This window comes from Tupaia chinensis, unplaced genomic scaffold, assembly GCF_000334495.1.
Source record: "Tupaia chinensis unplaced genomic scaffold, TupChi_1.0 Scaffold000001_1, whole genome shotgun sequence".
Classification (NCBI taxonomy): Eukaryota; Metazoa; Chordata; class Mammalia; order Scandentia; family Tupaiidae; genus Tupaia; species Tupaia belangeri.
This window is the reverse complement of record NW_006159427.1, coordinates 2,306,632-2,328,092: the sequence shown is the minus strand read 5'-3', so window position 1 is coordinate 2,328,092 and position 21,461 is coordinate 2,306,632. Positions and strand designations below refer to the sequence as shown.

At 42.5% G+C, this 21,461-nt stretch overlaps 1 protein-coding gene across 1 annotated transcript in view; it reads right to left on the bottom strand.

Annotated features, from left to right (window-relative positions):
- The window catches only part of KIAA1217 (KIAA1217 ortholog), a gene marked incomplete in the record, with an annotated part of 421,704 nt that overhangs the window by 163,899 nt on the left and 236,344 nt on the right, over nucleotides 1-21,461 (bottom strand).

Sequence of the window (21,461 nt, the reverse complement as noted above, 5' to 3'; positions counted from 1 at the left end):
TGTGTGCATGCGCACATATTCTTTTTATTAAAAAAAGAATTATTTAATTAAATTAATTAATTTATTTTTATATATTTATTTTAATTTGATTAGAGAGGGACAAAGTGAAAGAGAGAGAGAGGGAAAGTGAGAAATCAGGCTACCAGTTCTGAGGCTCAAACTACGGTCAGCCATGTGGGAGTCCAGAGCCCTGAACGACCACGTCACCTGCTGGCTCCCAAAGTACACATATTTTTAACTTTGTATTTTGAAATATTTATTTTTAAAAGTTGCAAAGAAACGTACTATGTGGTCTGATGCACTCTCCATCCCAATAGCACCGCTATAGGACAGGAATAAAAGCAAGTAACTGGCAGCGGTACAGCCCACGGAGCTCCAGATACATGCGTCGATTATGCGTCCGTGCTGCTCTCTGAAGCTCAGGAGGTGCAGCTGTACCTCCTACACACCAAGATGTCTGACTGTACCGTCAGGACCAAGTGTGCCGTCCAAGCTTCATATCCAAGTGCCCCCCAATGCTACATCCATCTCCCCTGCCATCACTGATCTGTTTGCCCTCTGCCAGCTCCAAAATGTAATTTCAAGTGTTACATGTAAGAATGGCATAGTATGTAACTTTTTGAGATTGGGTTCCCCCCCTTTTTAAAATGTGTAATAGCAGAGTTTAATTGAGCCACCACAATTTGAATGAAAAAGCCCCCAACATGGCTTCTAAGGAACACCATACAGCCACGTGGTGGGGTAACGTGCAAGAAAAGGAAAGTGACATACAAAAAACAGAAGGGGAAAAAAAAAACAGAAGGGGGTGAGAGAAATAGTTGGACTGGTTACAGCTTGATGTTTTCCTGAACACAGTTTAAAGAGTGATTGGCTGAAGTGCAGCTGCTGTGATTGGCTGTAACTTAGCCACTTGCTAAGGAAGAAGACTCCCAAGTGAGGCAGGCGGTTTGACTACAGGAACTCAAGCAGGAGTATGGAGGCCTTCTCAGGCAAATACAGTTTAACAAGTCCCATTTGGGTCAGCCTCTCAATTTTGAGAGATAGACTTAAGGCACTGACACCACTCTCTGCCAGCATCATAAATGATGCATTTGATCTCTGCACACAATTCCCAAGTTTCTTCTGGTCTCAGCAAGGAATCCACAAGTCTCAGCATCACATCCATTGAATGCTCCGCCCCCCCTCTTTTTTTAACGTTTTTGTTTGTTTGTTTGTTTTTCCAATATGGCTGAAGCAAGATCACTCAATGTCAATGGATGGCTGCCGACAAAACATTTAAGACTTGACAGGACACACCACACAGGGGAACTAATAGGAGGACTGTCAAGTGAAGACTGGCTTATTTCCAATGAACACAATTGTCTGGAGGTGATCTAGGCTGTTTGGTGTACCAACGGCGTGTCCCTCATGGCTGACTGGTATTCCACAGTCTATGAATAGATCTATGAATAGCTCACGCTCTGAAGTGTTTGCCACAGGAGAACATCAGGGTAGTTCCTAGCTCTCAGCTTATTACAAACAAAGCTGCTCTGAACATGCGTGTAACTAGGAGTTTGTGGATAATGCAGGTTTTCATTTTGCTGAGATAAATGGTAAAGAATGCAATTGCTGGGTCATATGGTAAGTCCATTTTTAGTTTTAAAAGGAACTGTAAAACTGTTTTCCAGAAAGGCTGCACTTTACATTCCTACTAGCAACATACGAATGATCCAGTTTCTCCGAATCACTGCCAGCATGCAGTATTATCTTTACTTTTTATTTTAACCCTTCAGATATATGTGTAGCAATATCACATTGAGCAATATCACATTGTAGTTTTATTTTTAAGGATTATTTTATTTATTATTATTTTTATTAGTTTTTAATTTGCCCAGAGAGAGAAAGACAGAGGGAGGGAAAGTAAGAAAGCTACCAGGTCCGGGACACAAACCATGGTCGACATGTGGGAATCCAGCACCTTAACCACTATGCCACCTGCCGGCCCTCTCACTGTGGTTTTAATTTGCATGTTCCTAAAGGCTAATGGTGTTGAATATCCTTTCATGTGCTAATTTACCATCTGTACCTCCTCTGCAGTGAAGTGTCTCTTTCTGTAATCTGTCCAAATTCCAATCAGGCGGTTTGAATTTTTACTAGGTTTGAATTTTTACTACTAAGATTTGAGTGTTCTTTATATATTCCAGATACTGATCCTTTGTCAGTTACGTAGATTACAAAAATTTTCTCTCAGTTTGTAGCATATCTTTTCTTTCTTTCTTTCTTTCTTTCTTTCTTTCTTTCTTTCTTTCTTTCTTTCTTTCTTTCTTTCTTTCTTTCTTTCTTTTTTTCTTTCTAAGTGACATACAAAAAACAGAAGGGGAAAAAAAAAACAGAAGGGGGTGAGAGAAATAGTTGGACTGGTTACAGCTTGATGTTTTCCTGAACACAGTTTAAAGAGTGATTGGCTGAAGTGCAGCTGCTGTGATTGGCTGTAACTTAGCCACTTGCTAAGGAAGAAGACTCCCAAGTGAGGCAGGCGGTTTGACTACAGGAACTCAAGCAGGAGTATGGAGGCCTTCTCAGGCAAATACAGTTTAACAAGTCCCATTTGGGTCAGCCTCTCAATTTTGAGAGATAGACTTAAGGCACTGACACCACTCTCTGCCAGCATCATAAATGATGCATTTGATCTCTGCACACAATTCCCAAGTTTCTTCTGGTCTCAGCAAGGAATCCACAAGTCTCAGCATCACATCCATTGAATGCTCCGCCCCCCCTCTTTTTTTAACGTTTTTGTTTGTTTGTTTGTTTTTCCAATATGGCTGAAGCAAGATCACTCAATGTCAATGGATGGCTGCCGACAAAACATTTAAGACTTGACAGGACACACCACACAGGGGAACTAATAGGAGGACTGTCAAGTGAAGACTGGCTTATTTCCAATGAACACAATTGTCTGGAGGTGATCTAGGCTGTTTGGTGTACCAACGGCGTGTCCCTCATGGCTGACTGGTATTCCACAGTCTATGAATAGATCTATGAATAGCTCACGCTCTGAAGTGTTTGCCACAGGAGAACATCAGGGTAGTTCCTAGCTCTCAGCTTATTACAAACAAAGCTGCTCTGAACATGCGTGTAACTAGGAGTTTGTGGATAATGCAGGTTTTCATTTTGCTGAGATAAATGGTAAAGAATGCAATTGCTGGGTCATATGGTAAGTCCATTTTTAGTTTTAAAAGGAACTGTAAAACTGTTTTCCAGAAAGGCTGCACTTTACATTCCTACTAGCAACATACGAATGATCCAGTTTCTCCGAATCACTGCCAGCATGCAGTATTATCTTTACTTTTTATTTTAACCCTTCAGATATATGTGTAGCAATATCACATTGAGCAATATCACATTGTAGTTTTATTTTTAAGGATTATTTTATTTATTATTATTTTTATTAGTTTTTAATTTGCCCAGAGAGAGAAAGACAGAGGGAGGGAAAGTAAGAAAGCTACCAGGTCCGGGACACAAACCATGGTCGACATGTGGGAATCCAGCACCTTAACCACTATGCCACCTGCCGGCCCTCTCACTGTGGTTTTAATTTGCATGTTCCTAAAGGCTAATGGTGTTGAATATCCTTTCATGTGCTAATTTACCATCTGTACCTCCTCTGCAGTGAAGTGTCTCTTTCTGTAATCTGTCCAAATTCCAATCAGGCGGTTTGAATTTTTACTAGGTTTGAATTTTTACTACTAAGATTTGAGTGTTCTTTATATATTCCAGATACTGATCCTTTGTCAGTTACGTAGATTACAAAAATTTTCTCTCAGTTTGTAGCATATCTTTTCTTTCTTTCTTTCTTTCTTTCTTTCTTTCTTTCTTTCTTTCTTTCTTTCTTTCTTTCTCTTTTCTTTTCTTTTCTTTTCTTTTTTTTTGCCGTAGGGTATGTATGCTCACTGGAGAGAGGAGAGAGAGCGAGGGAAAGTGAGAAAGCATCCTCTAGGGGTGATTTGTCACACTGCAAGCCCTTCTCCTCCATTATCTTTTTTGGGATATTGGGCACACATGCACACATGCCTGGTGTGATTTTTAAGCTACTGGGTCTGGGACTCAAACCATGGTCTGCCATGTGGGAGTCCAGTGCCCTAACCCTCACCCCACCTAGTGGCCCCTGTTTTCATCTTCTTCACAGGCTTTTTAAAAAATGAGATCTAATTTATCAGTTTTTCCTTTTATGGATTATGCATTTGGTGTCATGTCTAAGAACTCTTTACAAAGCTCTATGTCCTGAATAACAGCTCCTTTTTTTTTTTTTTTTTTGAGAGGTTTTTGCTATAGGGCACGTGAGCTTGCCAGAGAGACAGAAAGCAAGAAATCATCCCCCTGGGGGATGGCCATGCCATAATCCCTTCGCTTCCATTCTCTTCTCAGGATCTTGGGCACGCATGCACACACACCTTGCATGAGTTTAAGCCACCGGACCGGGTCCGAGACTTGAACCCCAGTTGACTACATGGGAGTTCAGCGACATAGTCATTATGCTGGTCCCAATAGCTCCTGTTTTTTTCATCTAAAAGTTTGATAACTTTGCATTTAAGACCAAGATCTATCTTGATTTAATTTTTGTTTAAAATGTGAGACTTAGGTTGAAGCTCACTTGGGGTGGAGGAGGCTGAGAGCCTATAGATATTCCACAGCGTCAGCACCATGTGTTAAAAATGATCTTTTGGTAACAGCAGATAGCATAGTGGTTATGTCACTGGACTCCCATATGGCTGACTACGGTTCGAGTCCTGGACCTGGCAGTTTGAAAGTCACACCAGGTGCATGTGTATGCATGCCCAAGATCCCAGGAGGATAATGGAGGAGAAGGGACTGAGGTATGATCATCCACCCAAGGGATGATTTCTCACTTTCCCTCTCACTGTCTCTGTCTCTCTCTCTCTAGTGAGTATACATGCCCTAAGGCAAAACCTCTTAAAAAAAACTTTCCTCTTTTAAACTCCTTTTGTAATTTTGTAAAAAATCATTTGGCATTTGTTTATGAGTTTATTTCTAGATTCTTTGTTCTATTTCATTATCTTTGTGTCTATCCCTCTGCTAATAACAGTCTTGATTATTAACACTGTACAGTAGATCTAAAAATCAGGTAGACTGATCCCTCTAACTTAATTTTTTTTGTTAGAATAGTGTTACCTATTCTAGCTTTTCTGATTTTAAAATACTTATTTTTTTTTTTTCTTTTTTTTGGGGGGAGAGGTTTTTGCTATAGGGCGCATGTGCTCGCCAGATAGACAGAGAGAGACAGAGAGACAGAAAGCGAGAAATCATCCCCCGGGGGGATGGCCACGCCGCAATCCCTTCTTCTCCATTCTCCTCTCGGGATCTTGGGCATGCATGTACACTCGCCCGGTGTGAGTTTAAGCCACCGGGTCCGGGACTCGAACCGCAGTCGACTACATGGGAGTCCAGCGACATAGCCATTACACTAACTGCTGGTCCCATGATTTAAAAATACATTTCAAAATAAGGTTATTTATACAAAAACTTGCTATGGTTTTGAGAGGAATAGTTTTAAACCTTTAAATCTATATGGAGAGAACTGATATTTTTTACTTGACTAGAGTCTTCCAATCTATGAGTGTGGTATGTTTCTTCATTTACTTAGATTCTACACATTTTGTTATTTTTATACCTAAGTATTTCATTTTCTTTGGAGTAATTATAAATGGTACTGTGTTTTTATTTTGGCTTGCATTTGTTCATTGTTAGTTCATAGAAATGAAATTGATTTCGTATGTTGATCTTATAATCTGTGACTGGTGAATTCACTAGTTATGTCTAGGAGGGTTCTTTTTTTTTCTGTATATTCTTTGGGATTTTTCTACATAAATAGTACAGGTATAAACAGAGATAGGTTTTTTTTTTTGTTTTTTTTTTTTGCCCATTGCCACCAATTTTTTAAATTTTTCTTGCCTGTTGCACTGGTTAGCATATTCCAGATGACATTAAGTAAGATTGGTGAAGAGGATGTTCTCAGTTGTTCCCAATCTTTGATTGGAAAGCATTTGGCTTTTCACCATACTGTATGATGTTAGCTATAGGTTTTTTCTAGATACTTTTTATGAAGTGAGAAAATCCTAGTTTGTTAATCCTAGTTTTGCTTGGAATTTTGTTTTGTTTTGTTTTAAAATCAAGAATTGGTGCTGGATTTTGTCAATTAACTTGATCCTGTGATTTTCCTTCTTTGGCCTGTTAAGATGGTGAATTAATTGGACTATTTTCAAATATTGAACCAGTCTTACATACCAGGAATAAATTCCACTTGGATGATTTCTTGCTTTCTGTCTCTCTCTTACTGTTACTTTTTGTGTATATTGATGGATTTGATTTGGCAATATTTTATTGAGGACTTTGTGTGAAGTACCTGTTACTACTTTTTTCAGTGAGAGTCTGTGAATAGTAAATACTTCTCATCTTCTTTATCTAAAAATGACTTCTTTCTGCCCTCACTTTCAAGTGATAATTTTGCTGGATGAAGAAATATTGGTTAGAGGCCAGGAGGTGGCATGGTGGTTAAGGTGTTAAGATTCCCACATGACTGACAGCAGTTCGAGTTCCGGACCTGGGGCTTGAAGATCACGCTTGGTGTGTGTGCATGCCTGCCTAAAATCCTGAGAAAAGGTAGGAGAAGGGATTGTGGCCTAGCCATCCTCCCTGAAGGCATGATTTCTCACTTTCCCTCCTTTTATCTTTCTCTATCTCTCTCCACCAGATGTACTTGCCCCATGGCAAAAACCTTAAAAAATAAATAAAAGGAATCCTGGTTAATGGTGATTCTTCCTCCCCCACCCCCAGATTTTGAAGATAGTACTGCATTGCTTTCTGACTTCTTGGCTTATAAAAGTATATGTGATAAAGTTTTCTTTTCTTTGTAGATGACCTGTTGTTTTGCTCTGCATGCTTTTAAGAGTTTTTTATTATTATTATTTTTTAAAATCTTTGGCATTTTGTAGTTTCTCTATAGTTGGCCTATATAATATGTAGCTTTTTTTTTTTAACTTGGGAGTATTCTTTTTGTCTTAAGATTCAGATTTCTTGTCATTTCTAAAAACTAGAAAAGAAAAAGACTCATCCACTATCATCTTTTGCCAATTTTTTCTAATCTGATCTTTCAGAATTCCTATTAGACATAGGAGGCCATGGTCATTTCATGCTGTTCTGAATTGCTCTTCACATTCCCTTTCCCTTTATCACTCCTCACATTGTGAGATTTCCTCAGATTTATATCCATGTTGACTATTTCTTCTGCTGAATAAGCTCCACTAGGGGTCTCAATAATCCTTATTATCTGTATGTTACTGAATAGGCTTGGTGTGTTTGTCACCAGTACTTCTCACACATACTCCAGGTCCATTGTTGGACTGCACTTCCTTGTCCCCTTTAAAGTTAGGAATGGTCTTATAGACTTCTTGTAAGTGAAGTAACACTTCTTGCAGAAGCTTCAAGGCCCAAGCAGGACTCAGTTATACTCCCTTTATTCTGTTCCAGTGATGTGCTGAGATGAGGCCTCCCTCACCTGGGGACCCTGAGGGCTCATCTTCTTTATCTAAAAATGACTTCTTTCTGCCCTCACTTTCAAGTGATAATTTTGCTGGATGAAGAAATATTGGTTAGAGGCCAGGAGGTGGCATGGTGGTTAAGGTGTTAAGATTCCCACATGACTGACAGCAGTTCGAGTTCCGGACCTGGGGCTTGAAGATCACGCTTGGTGTGTGTGCATGCCTGCCTAAAATCCTGAGAAAAGGTAGGAGAAGGGATTGTGGCCTAGCCATCCTCCCTGAAGGCATGATTTCTCACTTTCCCTCCTTTTATCTTTCTCTATCTCTCTCCACCAGATGTACTTGCCCCATGGCAAAAACCTTAAAAAATAAATAAAAGGAATCCTGGTTAATGGTGATTCTTCCTCCCCCACCCCCAGATTTTGAAGATAGTACTGCATTGCTTTCTGACTTCTTGGCTTATAAAAGTATATGTGATAAAGTTTTCTTTTCTTTGTAGATGACCTGTTGTTTTGCTCTGCATGCTTTTAAGAGTTTTTTATTATTATTATTTTTTAAAATCTTTGGCATTTTGTAGTTTCTCTATAGTTGGCCTATATAATATGTAGCTTTTTTTTTTTAACTTGGGAGTATTCTTTTTGTCTTAAGATTCAGATTTCTTGTCATTTCTAAAAACTAGAAAAGAAAAAGACTCATCCACTATCATCTTTTGCCAATTTTTTCTAATCTGATCTTTCAGAATTCCTATTAGACATAGGAGGCCATGGTCATTTCATGCTGTTCTGAATTGCTCTTCACATTCCCTTTCCCTTTATCACTCCTCACATTGTGAGATTTCCTCAGATTTATATCCATGTTGACTATTTCTTCTGCTGAATAAGCTCCACTAGGGGTCTCAATAATCCTTATTATCTGTATGTTACTGAATAGGCTTGGTGTGTTTGTCACCAGTACTTCTCACACATACTCCAGGTCCATTGTTGGACTGCACTTCCTTGTCCCCTTTAAAGTTAGGAATGGTCTTATAGACTTCTTGTAAGTGAAGTAACACTTCTTGCAGAAGCTTCAAGGCCCAAGCAGGACTCAGTTATACTCCCTTTATTCTGTTCCAGTGATGTGCTGAGATGAGGCCTCCCTCACCTGGGGACCCTGAGGGCAAGAGCTCCTGCACTGGACATGCTGTGTGGGCAAAAAACCAACACAGGTCAGGGAGCGTGCCCCCTGAGATTTGGGGGCTGTTTGTTTTGCAGCATTACCTAGCCTATGCTGACTGATATATCTGCAGTCACTAAAAGGCAGATAATGTTAGTTCAGACTCTATCCTTGTACATGAGTCCTGCCTAGAACTTTTGTTTCTCCCAGATAATGTTTTCTTTTTTGCCAATATCTGAGTCAGAGGCAAATTTCTTTGTTGACTTCCTGGGCTTTGGGCAGAGTCTTCACCTGACCCCATTTCATTTAATTAAATGATCAGCTATTTGAAACTTTAGGTTATACATGAAGGGCCATTAGTCCATCTTTCTGTCCATTTTCCTGTTGCTAGGAAAGTTTCAGAGTCCTAGCCCAAAGGCCTGTCACCTGTTTCTGAAATATCCATGCTCACAGTCATTTCCACCTCAATCCTCTTCACTTCAGAAACCTAAAGATTTCCTCTCCTTTCTTTCAAACTTGTCATGTATTAATTTCTTGTACTGTTGTGACTATAGTTAATCCCATGTTTCTATGTGGTTATAGTAACAAGGGGGACTATTAGCAATGTAAGCTCCCTCAGCTGCCATGTTGCTAGAAATCGTCCCATGATCACTCATTCCTATTAGCATAATTACCGTATTTTCTGAATGCTTTCTGCAACATTGTACACATTCAACTTAACTTTATGCACATTCAACTTAACTTTAATCTCGCCTACTGGGATTCTTGGATCACTCCCTTAGAGATGATGAGCATGGGACTTGGCAGTAAGGGACCCAGAAGAACTATGGAATGCAGAGTGGCAGTAAGAATTGAGACAATGTCTCCTAGCCAGATAGAGAAAGAACATCATGGATGGGGCTGGTTGCCCATAGGGGAATTTCCAGAAACAATAGAGCCTGAAATGTAATTTAAAAACATAGTATTGATTAAGGACTCTGAAAAATCAGTCAACCTAAAATGCTAATTATTGTAAAATAACTTATAAATTTAGCAAATGAAATGCAGTGTGAAAGGATTATGATAGAGTATTTGCATAGAATGGGTAAAAGATAATGTGATTTATTTTAATTAAATTCATAGGCAAAAAGAGTAAGTTAAAAATGAATAAACCACTGTGGGAAATGTTTTGAGGCTAAACTTCGAATGTACATTTTTAAATATAATTATTTATTTAATTTTACTTATTCATTCATTTATTTTAATTTGACCAGAGAGAGAGAAAGAGTGAGAAAGCAAGCTGCCAGGTCGAGAACTCGAACCATGGTCAGCCATGTGGGAGAGTCCAGCACCTTAACCACCACGCCACCTGCTGGTCCCTCGAATGTACATTTTAAAAAACTTATTTATTATTACTTTTTACATTTGCTGTAGGGCACATGCACTCGCTAGAGAGAGAGACAAAGAGTGAGAAAGTGAGGAAGCAAGCTTCTAGGTCTTTAAGGTAGGTGTCTACAGAATAGGTTTAGAGATTGAATAACTTGCCCAGTGTCTCACACCAGATAAGTAGTGAAACCCAAATGCGGTGTCCCTAATCACTTACACTGGCTGCTTTGGTTATACTCAGTGATCTCTTTTGGGGCAAGGCGCCATGAGAAAAGTCACGATGTCTTTTTCTATGTTTTCCTGCACAAACACGCGCCATGACTTTTCTGACGACCAATCGCTGCTGGTGTGAATGGCAGAAGACAGGGCCGACTACCATAGAGAGACACATACCACTGTGGCTCCAGCTGAGGGTATGACAGACCCCAGGGACCTGTGTGATTCGTGTGAGTTTATTATCACTATCACTACTCTCACCAGAGACCATCCCCTTTTGCAAACTGTCAAATTGTATCCCTCAAAATCCACATCAAAGGCTATTTTTCATTAAAATCCTCCATGTTATACAAATTGGAATTTATTTCTCTTCTGCACTTTGCAGTGCAGTGTGGTGGTGAAGCGTGTGGATGGCCCAGGTTCTAATCCTGCTTCTCGGCATGTGGCATACTTCCTGGCACAGAGTAAGCGCTTAGCAGATGTCAGCACCCACGGGGATGTTTGCGTTCATGCCTCGGGCTGGTTTCTTCCATATGTGCCTCCTCCATGCGAGCAGATTCCTGGATGGCAGGAACCAACCTTACTCCAATTGCCAAATACACATGGAGGCCCAGCCAAGGTGGTGCAGGCAGTAGCGGTGCTGCTGCATGGTAGGGGAGCCATATGGAAAGGTCTGGAGTTCAGCTCTCAAGACAACCTGAACGTGTGGGGCAACTTGTAATCCTGGCATGATGAGACCATGTCAGGAGTGTGTCTGTGTCTATCTCATTTTCACTTATATAAAATAAAAAATAAAAAAAACCTTTAAAGAAGTAGATAAATAAAATACAGAATCACGGACATCATTTCCCCAGATTATTGTAAGACTCTTAACTAGCTTCCCAACTTGTGCGCATAACTTTATTTATTTATTTATTTTTTGCTACAGGGCACATATGTTCACCAGAGAGAGGCATGATTTTCAAGTTGCCAGGACTGGGGCTTGAACCATGATTAGTCAGATGGGATCCAGAGCCTTAACCACTATGCCATCTATTGGTCCCTAGTACGTATTTTTAAACTGAGCTCTTTTTACCTGGAGAAAAAAAAAAAAAAACTTTCAGGTGATGGCATGGTAGTAATGCAATGGGACCCATACAGGAAGGATCTGGGTTTACATCCTGAGGCCTCCCTGCTAGATACATGTATGTGTGTGCACACGTACACACACACACACACACACACACACACACGCCTGTGGTCTGGATTTGGGGTGGGTCATGGCATGAAGACCTTGTAGGGGTGGTGCCAATCTGTCTCCCTCTCCAAAGAAATTTTAAAAACTTAAAAATAAATGAATAATAAAGAAAAGGCTCCTACATTATATGACTCTTCTTATGAAAGCAAGACCAGTCAGCGAGTCTAAGCATAAAGCACCTTGTCCCAAGGGAACTTTCTCCTCAGGGAACCAGCAATGCGCGTAGGCCTCATTTATCCTCTACCTGGTCAACGCCCTGAACAATGTCTGGGTACTAACTCACGATGACTGGGACCAGTGCTCCCCTGGGGCAGGACACTGGAATCCCCTAGTTAGACAACCTGGGGTGTATCTGGGAGAGCAGCCAGAAGTCCTATGGCAAGATCGCCACCAGGATCCAAGGATCAGGTCAGAGTAAGACACTGTGTCTACATTCACTCCCGATGAGGTGGCCGGTGAAGGTGGCTCAGAGAGCAAGCAAGGATCAAAAGCCAGAACAGCAAAGGGGAGAGGGAGAGACACGCCAAGGAAAGGGAGGCGCGATGTTCACCACGAGAAGGATACTTGTAGGGCCATGCTAGTGTGTGCTGGGATTAAATCCTTTATACGGACAGGATCCAGGCCTCGCCTCCATACTTCTGTACAGAAAGGGCTCCCTATTTTCCTCCCACAGTACCATGACTACTTTCTATTCCCTGTTGGGGACTAATTAAAACGCCCTCAAGTGGTGGCACACTGTAATTCCATTTCTTTTTTATTTTTTAATGTTTGCTATAGGGCAAGTGTGCTGCTGAAGGGAGACAGAGAGAAAGCACACCCCAGGGAGTGGGGGGATGGCCAGATGGACGCACCACAATTCCCCTTCCTCCTCCATTCTCCTCTCAAGATTTTGGGCACACAGGTACACGCACCTGGGTGCTTTTCAAGCCGCAGGCCCAGGACAAGAACCCGGCAGTCGGCCTTGCGGGATTCAGCCGCCCTAACCTCCACACCACCTACCGGCCCAACATTTCTATTCTTTCCAATCGCATATCATCATTCTCAATCAACAGTGCTCAGACTTGTAGCATCAGGAACAGCGCCACCTGGCAACATTTTAAAGATGCAAAATCTCAGGTCCCACCCAGATCTACTAAGTCCGAATCTCAGGAGGTAGGGCTGGGAGTCTGTTTTAACAAGTTCTCTGCTACAGTGTGAGACACTGGTCAATAGTAAACACCGCAAGAAAGAAGGCAGCGGGCTAAGAGGAGGGAGACTGGCAGGGTGGGGGCTGTCTTCCACAGTGAGGGCTTTTTGATGAGTAGAGAGAAGGCTTAATGAAGTCTGGAGGGGATCACGCAGATACAGAAGTGTTGGGGTGAGTCCAGGCAGAGAGGGCAGCGGAGACATAGGCTCTGAGGTGAGATGCCAGAACTGCTTGGCCGCCAGGGGGATGAGATGCCACAATCCATTCTCCTCTGGAGATTTTGGACATGCACAGACAGGCACCCAGTGTGGGTTTTAAGCCACTGGGTCCAGGACTTGAACTGCGGTCGACTACATGGAAGTCCAGCGAGATGACCATTACGCCATCTGCTGGTCCCTGATTTGTGTACATTTTAAAGTTGGTCCTTACATGGTTACCAACTTTAAAATATACTTACACATGTCTTGAGTTATAATTCACCAGGGCGCCTTTAACAATGCTAGAAACCCAGTAGATTCTTCAGAAATACATGAATGGACAAAAAAATGAGGGGATGAAGGCAAAACCAGGGCGGATGGGGGAGTGGAAACGAGCCATTTATTTTTATCCTGTTTAGCTTTTATATTATAGGGAGACATTTAGCCAGAGAAGTCTGAAAGCCAATTAACACCTCAGAAAATTCTGAAAATGAAAAGTTGGTGGGAATATAATTTTTAATGACATAACCAAACTTTTGAGAACACAAACAGTGCACGATGCAAATAGAAGCTCTGCTTCATGGGAAGGCTGTCAGAGCAGCTGGATGCCAAACGACTTTCATCTGCTAATTTGAGGATGCGACTTGAGAGTTGGTGAAGAGAAAAGCAGTAATGGAAGTCACGTCTGTACCTAAGGATTCCTAATTTCTTCTAGTAAAAACTATGAAACCAAGCTAAGGACCGTGGACGGGTAGAAGAGGCTGGTGTAAGATGAAAAACTTCACAAACTTAATTTTGACATCTTGAAGAAAGATACACCGCTCCTTTTTTTTTTTTTTTTTTTTGGTTGTTGTTCATTTGTTTGTTTTCTTTCAGAGAGATTTTTGCTATAGGGCATGTGTGTTCACCAGAGACAGACAGAAAGTGAGAAATCACTCCCTGAGGAGATGGCCATGCCGCAATCCCTTCTCCTCCATTCTCTCCTTGGGATTAGGCAGGCACACATGCACACACGCGCCTGGCATGTGTTTTAAGCTGCTGGGTCTGGGACTCGAACTGCGGTTGACTATGTGGGAGTCCAGGGACGGAACCATTATGCCCTCTGCTGGTTCCAATACACCACTCCTTTGTGACAACTGTCATAAGCCTGACACTCTTCTTAAGTGAGAAGCCAGGTGGAGAAGCCTGGTCTGTGCCCACGTTTGCTCAGCTGACATGACACAGGCTTTAACGACCAAGACTGACTTCTGCACACCTCAAGACCAAGGTGTGGGCAGTGGTGGTTCCCTCCCAGGCCGCTGTCACTGGCTGGCACTTGGCAGCCTTCTTCCCCTGTGTTCACACAGTCTCTACTCTGCTCAAGTCTGTATCCTGGTTTGCTTTTGTGATGAGGATACCAGTCGTAATAGATGAGCCCCCCCACATGTCCTCGTTTTAACTTCATCATCCTTTTAAAGACTTTATAGCCAAACACAATTGCGTTCTGAAGTATGAAGAATTGAGACTTTGACATATGAATTTGGAGTGGGAGTAGAGACCATAATTCAACCCACAGGAGCCCTTAAGAGAGTGGTTCAGACTGATAAGAAAATGGAAGACCATCATGGTGGTGCTTTGGGGCCCTCCATGTCTTGGTGGATATAAAGTCCAGCCCTACTGCTCCCGACAGGACTCATCTCCCATCCCAGGGCCTGCTTAGTCTCAATGCCACATTGTGGAACTGACTTGGGAAATCTGGATGGGAAGTGCACCAGGGCCCTTTGCTAACTCCCTCAGCTAGACGCCATCCATCTACCCTCCAGCAATGCAGAACGCAGGACTTCCTGTGATCTTGCACTACGCCTGAAATAAGAGAAACTTCCAGAATTCTCAGCTGCGGACATCAGCAGGTCACCTTCTGGAGGCTACCGATAGGATGAGAACACCAAGAAGGAAGTTCTACTCGGCGTATGACATAAAGCTGGCTTGCATCTTAACTTCATATCTAGTATTTCACAGAGAATACTCTTTGAAAGCTGGTGCAAAAAACATATGAGAACTTTTATAGAGTTAGATGAACATAAAAAATCACTTTTGAAAGTTAGCTCTTAAAACACAAATTAACTTGGCAAGAAACTTTCCATTTTAAAAAGTAGTGTGTACAATGAATCTTGGATTTACCAAAAGAGCAAGGCATTGTGAAGAGATTTTAAAGAGAGTTTTCATGGGAACTCAATCTTTTTCCCCTTATGTAGTCCGGACAACATTTCTTAATGCCTCAACTCTTGTTCCAACCAAACCATGAAAAGGATCTGAGAGCACAACTTCCGAATACAGACATTTCCAGTCTCATTTGTGGAGGGAGTGTAGAGTAGCTGCATCATTAGAACATGTTAAAATTTTGGAATTTTGTCACCATGGAACAGATTCCTTCTCCAGCTCTCCTTTGCTATTCAAGCCTTCAACAGTGACCTGCCCTTGAAATACTCATCTCTAATTGGAGTTACCCATCCTGCCGAGGTAATAGCCAAGGACCCATCAACTGAGTGATAAGAACCAGGGGCCAACTATCAAGAGTACATCACCTCTTTCCAAGTATCCAATTAGAGCTACAGATTCCAAGATACGTCCTTTTAACAGCATGACTTAATACTATGTTGCTGGATTTTAAAGTTTTATGTAAAGTTTTTGCATAAAACTTCATATAAAACTATATTAAAAACTTATAGCTACATGAAAAATTTTTCATAAAATGATTATTAATAACTGTGACATAGTATGATGTCAAGACTATAAAGATATACAAGTTCTTGGATTATAATGCCTTAAAACTTATGCTTCCTAATGAACTGGTATAAACCTTTTCTTAAATATTAAAATCCATTTAAATCACTACCTTTAGTCTATTTTTCTCTTGGTTGCAATTACAGCAATTGTCCTTATTTTAATTTTTCTAAGACATATACTATACCCAACGGCTACTTATACTAATTCTTGTTATAATAGTTGTTTATATTTTCACCGGTTTCGATCAGGTTAAATCAGGTCTAGTTTATATATAAAAAGGTATAAATAACAGATAAGCCTTTCTTTACTTTCTTCTATGTTGTTTTGAAAGCTGAGAAACAATTCTTTGACTTAGAGAAAATTAGAGCCAACTGAGGTGAAGCAGGTGGGTGGGTGCTGCTGCATGGTGCTGGAGCCATATGGGAAGGCCCAGGTCCACATCCTGGGTTGACCTGGGTGCACCTGCGGGTATGCTCATGATCCTGCCTGGCAGGAAGGGTAGGAGTAGAGGAAACCTTGTCAGGAGTACCTGTCACCCCCTCCCTCTGGGGGAAGGAAAAGAAAAAAAATCACCCGGGTGTTCAGGTGGGCATGCAGGATCATGGCTGTGACAGAAGAGAATAGTTCCGCTGACTTACTGGAAAATGGATTTTCTTTCCTTTTCTTGGCTTTGAAAATTCAAGTTACTGGGCCGGTCAGTGGCACAGTGGTTAAGGCTGTGGATGCCACATGGCTAACTTGAGTCTCAGACCTGGCAGCTTGAAAAACACTCTGGGCATGTATATATGTGTGCCCAAAATCCTGAGAGGAAAATAGAGAAGGCACTGCAGTGCAGCCATCCCACACAGGGAGTGCTTTCTTACCTTCTCTCTCTCCTCCTCTCTCCCTCTCTTTCTCCTCTATGAGTGCATGCACCCTATAGCAGATTTTTACAAATGCAAATTACTTTCCAGTTATCTACCTCTGTAGCTCCATCTTCAGCATTGGAAAGTTTTATGCTAACTTTATGAAAAGGTGACCGAGTACAGTAACATCCTGGCTGCAAAGGAAGAAACAGAAAGAAGAGATTCTAAGCGTTCTCTAAGATCGATCTCACCGCTAGTGTCCCCTCATTGTTACCCACCTGACCAATGACAGAAACTGTTAAATAGAGGTGGCTCAGTGAGGACGCAAAGCCTTGGCACCATCAAATCTACTCATGGGATCAGCAGGTGGTATAGTGTGGTTAAGGTGCTGGACTCCCACATGGCCGACTGTGGTTCGAGTCCCAGATCTGGTGGCTTGAAACTCACACTGAATGTGTGTGTGTGTGTGTGTGTGTGTGTGTGTGTGTGTGTGCCCAAGATCACTAGGAGAAAAGAGAGACGAGGGACTGCAGTATGGCCATCCCCTAGGGGGTGATTTCTCACTTTCTCTCTCTCTCTGTCTTCTCTGTGTCTCCGGTGAGCATACATGCTCTCTACCAAAAAATCTCTCTCAAAAACAAAAAACAAATGGGACGAGCAGTTAGTGTAATGGCTATGTCGCTGGACTCCCACGTAGTCGACCGTCGTTTGCGTCCTGGACCCAGTGGCTTAAAACTCACGCTGGGCGTGTGTGCATGTGTGCCAAAGATCCCAAGAGGAGAATGGAGGAGAAGGGATTGCGGCGTGGCCATCCCCCTGGGGAGTGATTTCTCGCTTCCTGTCTCTCTGTCTTTGTCTGTCTGGCAAATGAACGCAGGCGCCCTATAGCAAAAAAACTCTCAAAAAAAAAAAAAAAAAAACCCAAAAAGCAAATAACAAACCTATTCACTTCAGTCCATGGTTTCCCCACCCACATCCTGTCTGCAGAGTAACCCTAGAAGATACTGGTAAAGGGCATAGAAACTTTCAGGTCCATAGTAACTAAACAATTTCTTCAAAGCTTAAGAAATCTGTTCTAGAGTTTCAACCCAGGAATTTTAATAGCAAGAGATCCCTGAAGATATCTAACTGCCTTTATTTTGTAAAGTAAGCACAAACACATCTTGGCTCACATTCTTTCTTATGGATGAATTGGGAGCCAACGGGTAGACTTGGAAAAGGTCTCCCTTCTTCCAACAAAACCTCATCTATGAAAACCCTGCTTTCTAAGGGACTAATTAGGGGTGATTACTTGTATCACAAAAGCACGTTTCATTACATTAGACAATTTCTTGAGCTGCTCCTTCCAATAGCTAGTTCCCAGTCCCAAACTTAGGTTTTATTTAAAAATTGATTCAGCTAATAAAAACTCCCCCTGAGGTCAGGTAATGGCATGGTGGTAAGGCCAGCTGGATCCCACATGGCTGACTGTGTGGTTTGACCCCTGGACCTGACAGCTACAAAAACACACAAGGCTCGTGTGTGTGTGCCCAAAATCTCAACAGGAGAGAGCGATGGAGGAGAAAGGATTAAGGCATGACCATTCATCATGAGGATGCTTTCTCGCTTTCTTTCTCTCTCTGTCTCTCTGGCAAGCACATGTACTCTCTAGCAAATTAAGAAACAAACAAATAAGGGGAGGGCAGGTGGCATGGTGGCTAAGGTGCTGGACTCTCACATGGACAATCGCAGTTCAAGTCCTGGACCTGGTGGCTTGTTCTTCCTCTCACTTTCCCTCTCATTCTCTGTGTCTCTCTCTGGTCAAATCAAAAATAACAACAAAGAAAACCTATTAATAATAAATAACACAAGTAATTCTTAAAATAAATAAACAAACAGTCACTGTATTGAGTGTAAGAGAACTAAGTAAGAGGCATAATTTTTGACTTAATCAACACAGACACAGTATTTAAAGACTCCTGGGGTACGAAGGATATTTTCTCTAAACTGTCTCACTCCGCTCCCTCTTTCCTTCCTAACTTCTCCCTCCCTCCCTTCATTTCTGTTTTCTCTCCATTTTCTTTGACAGCACCGTAGGAAGGACAGAAATGTGCCCTAAACTTATTGACCTACTATGAAACTCTTGCATTTTTTTTTTGTTTTTAATGTTCTATATCACTACTAGCAGTAAGAAAACAAATTCATAAATTTTTCACTTAGCCTACAAAGAAATGCTTCTTTTCATTTGTTTATTGTTATTATTTTTAATATAGTCAGTTACAGTGGAGCGGCGGTAACCCAATGTGCCTTGATGCAAAGACCATATGGGAAGGTTCTGGGTTTGCATCCTGAGGTCTCCCTGTGCATGCTGGGGGTGCACATTGTGCCGTGATCCTGGCTAGCTGAGGTTGGGGATGGATCCTAGTGAGAAAACTGTGGAGGGTGTCTGTCTCTTTCTCTGTCTCCCTTTCTCATGGAAACAGATAAATGAACTTTTAAAATGTTTAAATTTATTTTTTTTAGTATTCAAAGAATGACTGTTTGTGCTCAAACAATCTACTGGGTTGTCAGAAAAATCTTGACACAGTATTGCATCGAAAAACATACAAAAAATACACCATGACTTTCCCCAACAACCCGGTAATTACAAGTCTTTTTATTTATTTTTTATTTTGAGAGGTTTTTGCTAAAGGGCACGTGCGCTCGCCAGAAAGACAGAAAGAGAGAAATACCTCCCCCAGGGGGGATGGAAACACCCAATCCCTTCCCCTCCATTCTCCTCTCGGGATCTTGGGCATGCACGCACATGCACCCGGCGTGAGTTTAAGCCACTGGGTCGAGGACTCGAACCGCAGTTGACTACATGGGAGTCCAGTGACATAGCCATTACGCCAATTGCTGGCCTCAGTAATACAAGTCTTTTAGTCGCTGCCCACACTCCTCAGTTTTCCCCCTCTGGAGATAGACATTTCCTCCATCCTTTGCCCAAACCTTCCACGCAGTCTGGTGTGCCCAGGATGGCAGCTTCTGGCGACTACAAACTTAAATCCCCATAGAGAATAATAACTATCGAAGTTACACTTAGAATAAACAAACAGCCATGGAAATACTCAATAATCCATCATCTTTGGGGAGCTTCTCCCCTCATAAGTCTAAAATCTTCCTATGCCAGTTAAAATCATTTTTGCCTTTTCAACCTGAGTGTTTCAGAGGGTTTGGATGGATGAGTTGACACCTCTGGGCACTGGGCTGGACAGCCAGATCGTCTTTCTGAATCTAGCCATTCAGAATATGGTCAACAAGGATCCGGCTGCATCTAGAAGGAAGCTGCTGCTATTGTTCTTGTTTTCACATGAGCCTTATTTTCAAATTCCTGAGGGCGCAGGGAAGGGCGGGAACGTCTTGTGGCTAAAAATTTTTACGAGGGAGCAGCCAGACAGCAGCCCAGCCGATGGCCACATTCCAGACAGCACCACCACGAGGAGAAGGAAACGACTCCATCATTAAGACTCCAGACCGAGTACCAGTGGGACGATTTTTCATGGAAATGATTTCCAAAGCCAACCTCTACTGCAAAGTGGTGTTCACTTTATTTTCTAGGCTTCCTTCTTCCTAGGCTTCTCTATCCTCACTGAAGAGAATGTAAAGGAGAAGTGACAGAAATTCCACCGAGAAAGGCTTCAGCTGGGCTCCCTTGGGTGGAGCCGGCAGGGAGCCCACACTCTGGCAGGCTCATGGGTGATAAATCAGACAGGCTGAGCAAATGTCTTTCTTTACCTTTCTGTTCTGTACAGCTCCAGGAATGGCTAGTCGACCCCCAGCTGCCTGGCAGCATGTGCTGTCTTGTTAAGGGGTCCTGCCTGACGTCCCCCAGGGATGCTCCTCACGTGGGAAGCTGGCGCCCCACATCCCAGCAGAGAACCCAGAAGCCGCAATTCTGACACCAGCCACATGTGCCCCTCTGGGACTAAAATCGTGGCTTCCCTACTCCCCATTCCCTCTCCTCCAGCCTCCTAACAGCCTCTCCAAAATGTGTGCTTACTCCTCCTGCGTTCTCCCATCCCCCAAGATACACCGATTTGAGAGAAACGAGGGGTTTTCACGAGCAGCGTGAAGTGAGAGAAGATTCTTTTATTTCTGACACCAGCCACATGTGCCCCTCTGGGACTAAAATCGTGGCTTCCCTACTCCCCATTCCCTCTCCTCCAGCCTCCTAACAGCCTCTCCAAAATGTGTGCTTACTCCTCCTGCGTTCTCCCATCCCCCAAGATACACCGATTTGAGAGAAACGAGGGGTTTTCACGAGCAGCGTGAAGTGAGAGAAGATTCTTTTCCCTCTGGTGAACAGAACAAGTTTGAAGTTTCTGTCCCGTCCAGCCTCTGGCCTCCACCATCAAGGTGCCCTGGCCTCCCTCGGTGCTGAGGCAGGACTTAAGTGACAAACTACATTGTGTACGAAAGTGCAGACCGGAAGCTATACTTCTCTGCTGGGCCTCACTCTGGGTTTTGTGGGAAGTTGGAAGCCATGGTGCCTGCTCTTCCTGGGGTACGATGAATGAGGACAGGCCCTGGGGGGTGGCCGGCATGCCTCCAGTGCAATATTCGAGGGGCTCCCAAACACTTAAGGGTTTATTTTATTTATTTATTTATTTTTAATTTGCTATAGGGTACATGTATGCACCAGAGAGAAAGAGAAAGCACCTCTTAGGGAGGATGGCCATGCCACCATCCCTTCTCCTTCATTCTCTTTGGAATTTTGGGCACCCACTCACTCATGCCTAGAGTGTTTTCAAGCTACTAGGTCTGGGATCCGAACTGTATAGCAGGCTATGCGTGGTCCAGCACCTTCACCACCATGCCAGCTACATGCCCAACACTTAATTTTTTGTTTAGGTTTTGTCTTGGGGTCCGGGCACTCACTGGAGAGAGACAGAGAGAGGGAAAGTAGAAAATCACCGCTTGGAGGGATGGCCACACGACAAT